The sequence below is a fragment of the Oncorhynchus keta genome, chromosome 29, assembly GCF_023373465.1.
Source record: "Oncorhynchus keta strain PuntledgeMale-10-30-2019 chromosome 29, Oket_V2, whole genome shotgun sequence".
Classification (NCBI taxonomy): Eukaryota; Metazoa; Chordata; class Actinopteri; order Salmoniformes; family Salmonidae; genus Oncorhynchus; species Oncorhynchus keta.
The window spans coordinates 25,603,437-25,613,917 of NC_068449.1; the positions used below are offsets into that span (position 1 = coordinate 25,603,437).

Below are 10,481 nucleotides of genomic sequence, written 5' to 3' on the forward strand. Positions count from 1 at the left end.
AAGTCACATCTTATGCTGCCCTTTTGTGTGTGTGTACGTGCCTGTTTGCATGTTTGTGCATGTGTGCGTGTGTGTCTTGAGTGAACACTTATTGACCCCAGTGCAGTCGTGCATATGGTCCCCCCACCCCATCCTGTTTCTCTGTTATATCTGACATGAGTAGATGAATTATAGATCAGACGCTTTAGCAGGCCTGTAACTCAATCTGTGGCACAGGAGGCAGGGCCAGAGGATCACGTGACCAGAGGGGAGAATAGCCATTGACACAGCAGGATCCCTGTATAAAGACTGTATAATATAAATTATACAAATACTGAGCTACATTGTATGCTAAAAAATTGGGAAATGATATTATTATATATACAATTGCTAACAAGTAATTCAAAAAGATGATGGGTGAAAATTATTGGCACCCGTTTTCAATTTCCTTCCCCTTGCGAGGATAACGGCACTGAGCCTTAGACCTTTCCTCATTACAGAATCTTTCCAGATCCTTGATTCTTATGTTCATGTCATCCAACAAATGTAAATGCATGGAGTTTGCTTAACTGCATTGGCACTTGGATTGTATCCGGTGTTATGGTCAGATGACGATAATACAGCCCTTTGGCAAGGGCCGGTTCCAGGCATGAGGGACATATGCGGTCGCTTAGGGCCCCCGGCCGGTAGGGCCCCCTCAAAAATAAAAATGGCAATGCTTTTAGGGGGGAACTTAGTCAGGGTTTGAACCTACTTTGGAGAGCTAGAATAGTAGTACTTACAAAGTGCAGTTTCGACATTTGGATGAGCATCGGCAGTTTTTCACTTGTCAGTCACTGACAGTCACTCAATTAGCCCATGTCAGCTACACATTTTTAGATTGGTAAATTAGCCTAGCCAGCTAACATTGCTACATTTCAGAAATGGCAAATACAATGTGTAATCTTCTTGACACATTAAGGTTGCTTACAGATCATGAAGTCAGCAAATTTCCACTCCATTCATATGCAAATCCATTAGATTCATACACTGGCTTGTCTGGCTGTCATGTTTGTATTTCAACCTGCCCGTTCCTTATTTACACTGATATAATATAATTTCAGTAGTCCACTATTATGATTTTTTTTGTTTAAATAGATCTTGCATAGCTCATCAGTACACCCTTGTGGTTGAATATATGAATCTATAGCAGGTCCGAGGAAACAACAATGAATAATGTGGACCAAATAAATACCATCAAAGGACACCTTACTACTTACAATAATGAACACCTTGTGAAAACCAACTTGGCAATATTTAAGATTTTAATACATAAACTGATATTTTTTGGGACAGTTGTGTCAATTTATTTTCACAGATGTTTTTGTACACTCACATGGCAATCATAGACTGAAATACTGAATTCTGGGGGTGTGGAATATAAAGGAGGTGGTTACTGTCTGGGTGAGAGGTTCTGCCTGTCACTTGTTCTCAACAGGCAGCCAGTCTCGGAAAGGGGGACTTGAAGAGGAAGAGGCACTGCTGTGTTTGCAGTGCTAGTGTTTTTAGTTCATCTGTGTATCTCAAATATTGCCCTGTATGATAGGAGAAGAAAACTTTCTTAGCAGATAAAGTAATCCTTCTCACCCCCCTTAAAAGATTTAGATGCACTATTGTAAAGTGGCTGTTCCACTGGATGTCATAAGGTGAATGCACCAATTTGTAAGTCGCTCTGGATAAGAGCGTCTGCTAAATGACTTAAATGTAAATGTAAATGTACCATGGAAAAACAAATAAAACAAACCATTGGTGACAGAATATAACCTATAACATCCGTACCTTGTTCCAGCGTCCATGACCTCGGTCACTCAAGATGACCTCAGGAGAACCATGGCCTCGCCAGTCTCGTCCTTGATGGGTATCATACAAAACAAAAATCTATTTTTGGTTCCAAGCACCCTTTTAAATGGGTTACAGAAGGGAATTTAGAGTTAAGCACTTACTCTTCTCTTTACTGACCTTAATGGGTATTGCCTCCACCCTCTTGGTAAGGTGATTGGTCGCCGTCAGACACCAGCTGCTGCCATTCCTGGATTTCGTGAAGGGTCCGATGAGGTCCACCCCTAACATTTGAAGTGTTAGAAAGAAGATTACTTTATTCTGTGTCATACAGTATGCAGATTTTCATATTTGTAAGGATACTGACACACACACACTCACATTCTATAATATTGAACTCTGCTGTGGTCAAATAATGCAACCATTACAAAACAACTTATCAGGGCAAAATCTGAATTGGGACACTTACCGATCATGTGCATTGGTGAAACAACTGATGTGCTTCAACTCTGGCGCCACAGTCTTCGCACTATGAAACTTCTGGCAGGCTTGACAGGGTACTGATTGAAACATTTTGTGCTCTCTGATATGACATTCATTGAAATCATAATAATTTCAGATATAATAAATGTGATTGATAAACAAAATATTATTTCAATTGCCCAGATGTCCACCTCCTTGACAATTCCTCGTCAGAGGAATCGGAGGTTGATTTTGGCAATCATGTGCTTCACTCCGAAATGGCCAGCATGCATCTCGGTCAGCACAGCTTCCTTCTCCTCCTTAGTAAACATCACCCTGCTGTGTGGCTGGCCATCCTTCCTCCGTGAGGTAGATATGATTGACTATCAAGTTGGAAGTGAACAGTTGTTGAAATACTCAAGTCTAAGTACAATTGTACTGCTGTCTTTCTCTCTCTCTCTGTCTGCCTTCCACTCTCTTCCCACCTCTCTCTCTCTGTCTGCCTTCCACTCTCTTCCCACCTCTCTGTTTCTCTCTCCTCTCTGTGTCTGCCTTCCACTCTCTTCCCACCTCTCTCTCTCTGTCTGCCTTCCACTCTCTTCCCACCTCTGTTTCTCTCTCTCTCTGTCTGCCTTCCACTCTCTTCCCACCTCTCTGTTTCTCTCGCTCTGTCTGCCTTCCACTCTCTTCCCACCTCTCTGTTTCTCTCGCTCTATCTGCCTTCCACTTCTCTTCCCACCTCTCTCTCTCTGTCTGCCTTCCACTCTCTTCCCACCTCTCCATTTCTCTCTCTGTCTGCCTTCCACTCTCTTCCCACCTCTCTGTCTGCCTTCCACTCTCTTCCCACCGCTCTGTTTCTCTCGCTCTCTGTCTGCCTTCCACTCTCTTCCCACCTCTCTGTTTCGCCCTCTGTCTGCCTTCCACTCTCTTCCCACCTCTGTTTCTCTCTCTCTCTGTCTGCCTTCCACTCTCTTCCCACCTCTCTGTCTGCCTTCCACTCTCTTCCCACCTCTCTGTCTGCCTTCCACCTCTTCCCACCGCTCTGTTTCTCTCGCTCTCTGTCTGCCTTCCACTCTCTTCCCACCTCTATGTTTCGCCCTCTGTCTGCATTCCACTCTCTTCCCACCTCTGTTTCTCTCTCTCTCTGTCTGCCTTCCACTCTCTTCCCACCTCTCTCTCTCTGTCTGCCTTCCACTCTCTTCCCACCTCTCTGTTTCTCTCTCCTCTCTGTGTCTGCCTTCCACTCTCTTCCCACCTCTCTCTCTCTGTCTGCCTTCCACTCTCTTCCCACCTCTCTGTTTCTCTCGCTCTGTCTGCCTTCCACTCTCTTCCCACCTCTCTGTTTCTCTCGCTCTGTCTGCCTTCCACTTCTCTTCCCACCTCTCTCTCTCTGTCTGCCTTCCACTCTCTTCCCACCTCTCTCTCTCTGTCTGCCTTCCACTCTCTTCCCACTCTCTGTTTCTCTCTCCTCTCTGTGTCTGCCTTCCACTCTCTTCCCACCTCTCTCTCTCTGTCTGCCTTCCACTCTCTTCCCACCTCTCTGTTTCTCTCGCTCTGTCTGCCTTCCACTCTCTTCCCACCTCTCTGTTTCTCTCGCTCTATCTGCCTTCCACTTCTCTTCCCACCTCTCTCTCTCTGTCTGCCTTCCACTCTCTTCCCACCTCTCCATTTCTCTCTCTGTCTGCCTTCCACTCTCTTCCCACCGCTCTGTTTCTCTCGCTCTCTGTCTGCCTTCCACTCTCTTCCCACCTCTCTGTTTTGCCCTCTGTCTGCCTTCCACTCTCTTCCCACCTCTGTTTCTCTCTCTCTCTGTCTGCCTTCCACTCTCTTCCCACCTCTCTGTCTGCCTTCCACTCTCTTCCCACCTCTGTTTCTCTCTCCCTCTGTCTGCCTTCCACTCTCTTCCCACCTCTCTGTCTGCCTTCCACTCTCTTCCCACCGCTCTGTTTCTCTCGCTCTCTGTCTGCCTTCCACTCTCTTCCCACCTCTATGTTTCGCCCTCTGTCTGCATTCCACTCTCTTCCCACCTCTGTTTCTCTCTCTCTCTGTCTGCCTTCCACTCTCTTCCCACCTCTCTGTCTGCCTTCCACTCTCTTCCCACCTCTGTTTCTCTCTCCCTCTGTCTGCCTTCCACTCTATTCCCACCTCTCTGTCTGCCTTCCACTCTCTTCCCACCGCTCTGTTTCTCTCGCTCTCTGTCTGCCTTCCACTCTCTTCCCACCTCTGTTTCTCTCTCTCTCTGTCTGCCTTCCACTCTCTTCCCACCTCTCTGTCTGCCTTCCACTCTCTTCCCACCTCTGTTTCTCTCTCCCTCTGTCTGCCTTCCACTCTCTTCCCACCTCTCTGTCTGCCTTCCACTCTCTTCCCACCGCTCTGTTTCTCTCGCTCTCTGTCTGCCTTCCACTCTCTTCCCACCTCTATGTTTCGCCCTCTGTCTGCCTTCCACTCTCTTCCCACCTCTATGTTTCCCCTCTGTCTGCATTCCTCTCTTCCCACCTCTGTTTCTCTCTCTCTGTCTGCCTTCCACTCTCTTCCCACCTCTCTGTCTGCCTTCCACTCTCTTCCCACCTCTGTTTCTCTTCCCCTCTGTCTGCCTTCCACTCTATTCCCACCTCTGTCTGCCTTCCACTCTCTTCCCACCTCTCTGTTTCGCCCTCTGTCTGCCTTCCACTCTCTTCCCACCTCTGTTTCTCTCTCTCTCTGTCTGCCTTCCACTCTCTTCCCACCTCTCTCTCTGCCTTCCACTCTCTTCCCACCTCTCTCTCTGCCTTCCACTCTCTTCCCACCTCTCTGTTTCTCTCTCTCTCTCTCTGTCTTCCACTCTTTTCCCACCTCTCTGTTTCTCTCTCTGTCTTCCACTCTCTTCCCACCTCTGTTTCTCTCTCTCTCTCTCTGTCTTCCACTCTTTTCCCACCTCTCTGTTTCTCTCTCTGTCTTCCACTCTCTTCCCACCTCTCTCTCTGCCTTCCACTCTTTTCCCACCTCTTTGTTTCTCTCTCTGTCTTCCACTCTATTCCCACCTCTCTCTCTGCCTTCCACTCTATTCCCACCTCTCTCTCTGTCTTCCACTCTATTCCCACCTCTCTCTCTGCCTTCCACTCTCTTCCCACCTCTCTGTTTCTCTCCTCTCGCTGTCTGTTTCTCTCTCTCTCTCTGTCTTCCACTCTCTTCCCACCTCTCTGTTTCTCTCGCTCTCGCTGTATGTTTCTCTCTCTCTCTCTCTGTCTTCCACTCTTTTCCCACCTCTCTGTTTCTCTCTCTGTCTTCCACTCTCTTCCCACCTCTGTTTCTCTCTCTCTCTCTCTGTCTTCCACTCTTTTCCCACCTCTTTGTTTCTCTCTCTGTCTTCCACTCTCTTCCCACCTCTCTGTTTCTCTCTCTGTGTCTGCATTCCACTCTCTTCCCACCTCTCTGTTTCTCTCTCTGTGTCTGCATTCCACTCTCTTCCCACCTCTCTGTTTCTCTCTCTGTGTCTGCATTCCACTCTCTTCCCACCTCTCTGTTTCTCTCTCTCTGTCCGCCTTCCACTCTCTTCCCACATCTCTCTCTCTCTGTATGTCTAGTGAAGACACCTAGTTAATTAAAGGCATTTGGAATGACCATAATCCATTTGATTGATCCGGTTGAACTTATAGCTAGACACCTCAATGAGAGACATAACTATCTCAGTGGAAGCTGCTGAGGGGAGGACGGCTAATAATAATGGCTGAAATTGAGTCAATGGAATGGTATCAACCACATGGAAACATGTTTGATATCATTCCATTAACTCCATTCCAGACATTATTATGAGCCATTGTCCCCTCAGCAGCCTCCAATGAACTTTATGTATAGCTAGCAACATGCAGATGACCAACTAGCTAGATGGAAAATGGTTGTTGAAAAATGGTTGTACATAGCTAAATCTGTCCAGTTATCTAATAGAAGTGAACAGCTTAACGTTACCCTGAATTGTGAAATGTTCTGAATGTTGCGCCTCTTGTCGAGATCAGTGGTGCCTTCATAGTACTTCACCTGGTTGGAAATATAAAATAAAACCTCCTGTGTGGGATCTTGTTCTTTGTTGGTGTGCAGGAAGTTTGCACAACGAAGCTGTTCAGGCGTTGTATTCTTTATTGTTTTGTCTTTTCTAAAGTTTCACTTTGTTAATAAAGTGCCTTGGTCTCATCCTTCCGACGACACCCATTACAAAGCTACAATAACATTTACAGTAGCTAGCTAGCTAACGTTAGCAAAAGAAAACTGTCTGGCTAGCTAGGAAAGTAGATGACAGGCCCCTAAAAGACTAGGGCTGGCCCGGTCTTTTGCCATGCACACCAGCGGTGGGGTTGACATCAAAAGAAAGATGCAAATGCAAAAAGGTACAACATACCTACTGTAAAATATGGTTATTTTGCTTTCACTGGTCCTGGGGCCCTAATTGTTGAGGTCAATGACACATTTTGAGAGATTAAGTGAAAAGAAAATTCTACACATTTGTAGAAGTTAATAAAAACGAAATCAAATATAGTCATTGCCGAAGTACTCACCCCCTTTGTTAAGGCAAGCTTAAATTAGTTCAGGAGTAAAATGTCAAAAAATAGGTTACATGGACTGAAATAATAGAGGTTGACATGATTTCTAAATGACTACCCCTTCCTCTGTTCCCCATACATAAAACACCTGTAAGGTCCCTCAGTCAAGTATTGCATTTAAAGAACAGATTCAACTAAAGAGATCAGGAACCTTTCAAAAGCCTCATAAAGAAGGGCAGTGATTGTTAAATGAGTAAGAATAACAAATCAGACATTGAGTATCACTTAAAGCATGGTCAAGTTAATAATTGAGCTATGGATGATGTATTAAACCACCCAGACACATCAAAGATACAGACATCATTATCAGGCCATTGACGATTTTAAAACAGCTACGCAACATTGTTGTGACTCCACAATAATTACCTAAATGACAGAGATAAAAAATACCAAAACATGCAACAAGGCACTAAAGTAATACTGCAACTAAACACGGCAAAGGAACACACTTTTTGGCCTAAATGCAAAGCCTTGTGTTTGGGGCAAATCCAACACAACACATCACTGAGTAAACTGCCTTCTTATTGTCCAGCATGGTGGTGGCTGCATCATGGTATGGGTATGCTTGATATCGGCAAAGACTGGGGAGTTTTTCAGGATAAAAATAAACGGGATAGACTGCTTCAGTCTGCTTTACACCAGACACTTGGAGAGTAATTCACCTTCCAGCAGGACAATAACCTACAACACAATGCCAAATATACATTGGAGTTGCTTACCATGAAGACAGTGAATGTTCCTGAGTGGCCTAGTTTCAATTATGACTTAAATCTGTTTGAATCTACTTTGTAACACAATACAATGTGAAGAAATCCAAGGGGCGTGAATATTTATGATACCCACTGTATTTGTCCCAGGTCTGATATTTGCATTTTACTGCTAAATGATTAATCATATCACCTCTGAGAGACAGGAAGAGCAGCAGGCTGTGAAGAGTAATGAATCATGTGAAAAGATGTGTCAAACTACCGCTGATGAGGTAACATTTATTATTACTTTCCCCTCCTCAGAGACTGTGTGGTGGAGGGATTCATGATGAAAGCTATCAATGACTTGAACAACAGATCTGTTTAGGAGCAGCTAATCAACGGTGTATCTGATTTACACAGGCCATACAATCATATATATGCATTCATACACACGTAAGAAACGCACACAGAGAAACACACACCATTTGTCTCCTGAGAGGATCGAGTTACCCTGGCTCTGTGACCAGTAGCTTATTAAACATTAAGTTGAACAGGTTTCCTACAGGAGTACAGACCTCCCTCCACTTACTACTCTCTCCTCTACTACCCTCCTCCCTTTCTCTTTTCTCTCGCCTCTTTTTCTCTTCTCTTCCAGCCTCTCCTTTACTTTCCATGTAGCTGTGCTGGCATTATATTAAAAACTAAAACGAAGAAAGTTGAAGCCTATCATCTGGTCGCTCCAGCACTCCATTTGATCACAATCGCAGACAGGAAGTAAAATCCAGTAACATACAGTATTTACCCAAGGAAGTTCTGGAATGGAAGGCTGCTGGGAACACAGTCCTGTTGTGATGTGACAGACTGAAGCTCAGGTGTGTATGGTGCCTAACCGTGGTCTGGGATGACATTGATGCAGAGTGCCTGGTGTTCTGTTTTATGGATTGAATGAACAGTGAAGAGTAGATAAAAAAAAGGTTTTAAAACTTAAACCACAGTGCCACCTGATGGAGAGGGAGAGAGAGAGAGATCGAGAGAAAGAAAAAGAGAGAGGAAATAATAAAAGATGACAAGGGCAAATGGATATCATTGTGACATAAGTAGAAGTTTGCTCCTAGAGGAAGTTTGCATGCAGTATTAAAAGTGTTAAATACATGCTTTGGCTCAGTAAACCATTATCAGTGAAATCACGGAGAACATATAAAAATCAACATAAATAGAATGAACTCTCATCCATAAAGTAAACCCTCGTGTACACCCCCCCCCCCCCCCCCCACCTATGGAATCTAAAAGCACCACTCTCATGTCCTATAATCTCATTAATTGACAGCTCTAATTACCGAAGACCCCTCATTTGCTTTGAGGCTGCTCTGCATGTGACTCTGATCTCCTCTGAATGTATGTGCTCTCTATCTCATTCCTGGAACTCCTGTCTTCTTCTCCTCTCAGGTCTATGAAGGTCACGTCAATTCCCTGTGTCCCATCCAGTCACAGAGCCTCTCCTTCATGCTAACACCCCCAGTCAGGAGGCCCATTAGCAGCCTGCAGACAGGAAGACCTGAGTCCGGCAGACACTTTACTGATCAGATTAGGGCTGAAATTGCATTAGTCTGAATAGGAGAGACTGTTGAGAGTGTTGACTGACCACCGTACTTCCCTTGCTACTGAGATCATATGGCCAGGATCAGTGAAGGCACACTCAACATCTTCATCTGAAGAGGGGAGATATTAACTGAATATCTTCAATAAAGAAAGGAAAAATCTGCCTTTTTCCCCTAAATTCAGTACCAATTCTGACCACTGGGAGGGGCAAGATGACTAATTTTGAGTCAGTATAATACAAATAACTCCAGTTTTGTCCTAATTCCTCACAGTATGATGAAGCCTAGATTAGATTCTAGATCAGATGGGCCCTGTTGCTTTTCCCCTTATTGTTCTGGGCAGCATTGAACACAGAGAGACACTGGAGACACTGGAGCTGGAGCGTGGATAGGATACGGATGTGTGTATTGTGCCCATCATCTTCTCCTCTTTATAGTGACCTCAGTAAACCCGTACTGGCTTGGCAAGGGGTTACCGTACTTGGCACTGTGACTTCCTGCTGGGAAGAAGTGTAAAGCTACAGTAGCTGCTATAATATTTTCAGTGTCATGCATTCAAAATTAGATTTCACGAGAAAAAAATGTAGCCTCTCTGGCTGAGAAAGCGCTCTGCTACACGCACACATAAACCCATTTACTTCAACTGTTCAGTATGGCAGGCAGTGAAATACAAAGCCATTACATTAGAGGTATGACTGTAGAACAGTGGTGTAAAGTACTTAAGAGAAAATATTTTAAAATACTTAAGTAGTTTTTGGGGCTATATGTTTGACTACTTTCACTCCGCTACATTCCTAAAGACAATATGTACTTTTTCCTCCCATACATTTTCACTGACATCCAAAGCTCCTTACATTTTGAATGCTCAGACGGGACAGCCTGAGCATTCAAAATGTACTGTGTTGTCATCCCTACTGCTTCTGATCTGGCGGACTCACTAAACACAAATACTGTGTTTGGAAATTATGTCTGAGAGTTGGAGTTGTCCGTAAATAAATCAAAAGAAAATCATACTGTCTGTTTTCCTTAATATAAGGAATTTGATGTATAGTATTTACTTTTTACTTTTACTCAGGTAAGACAATTTAGTATTTTCCCACACTGTAATTAAGTACACTTAAAACCAGCCACTTTTAGACTTTTAGTATTTTATTTTACTCAAGTATGACAATTTGGGTACTTTTTCCACCTTTCAACAAGACACTCAGGGAGGGCTGCAACCAAACAGTCACACAGAAGTCATCTGTAGGCCCTGTAAAGAGCACCAGAGGATCTAACATACTATATACCCCCTGTCCTCTACTATCATCGTGCTGATTCCTCGTGGTGATTTTCAGGCAGAGCTCTATGAGGGCATGGGT

General features: G+C 44.4%; 1 long non-coding RNA gene across 1 annotated transcript; it reads right to left on the bottom strand.

Moving 5' to 3' along the window:
• Positions 1-1,272: 1,272 nt before the first annotated feature.
• On the bottom strand, positions 1,273-3,059 carry LOC118362046 (uncharacterized). The gene is made up of 4 exons (XR_004821135.2): positions 2,267-3,059; positions 1,978-2,081; positions 1,798-1,868; positions 1,273-1,553 (listed from the first exon to the last, which is right to left on the bottom strand). It is a non-coding gene; the product is annotated as an uncharacterized LOC118362046 (long non-coding RNA).
• Positions 3,060-10,481: the final 7,422 nt, after the last annotated feature.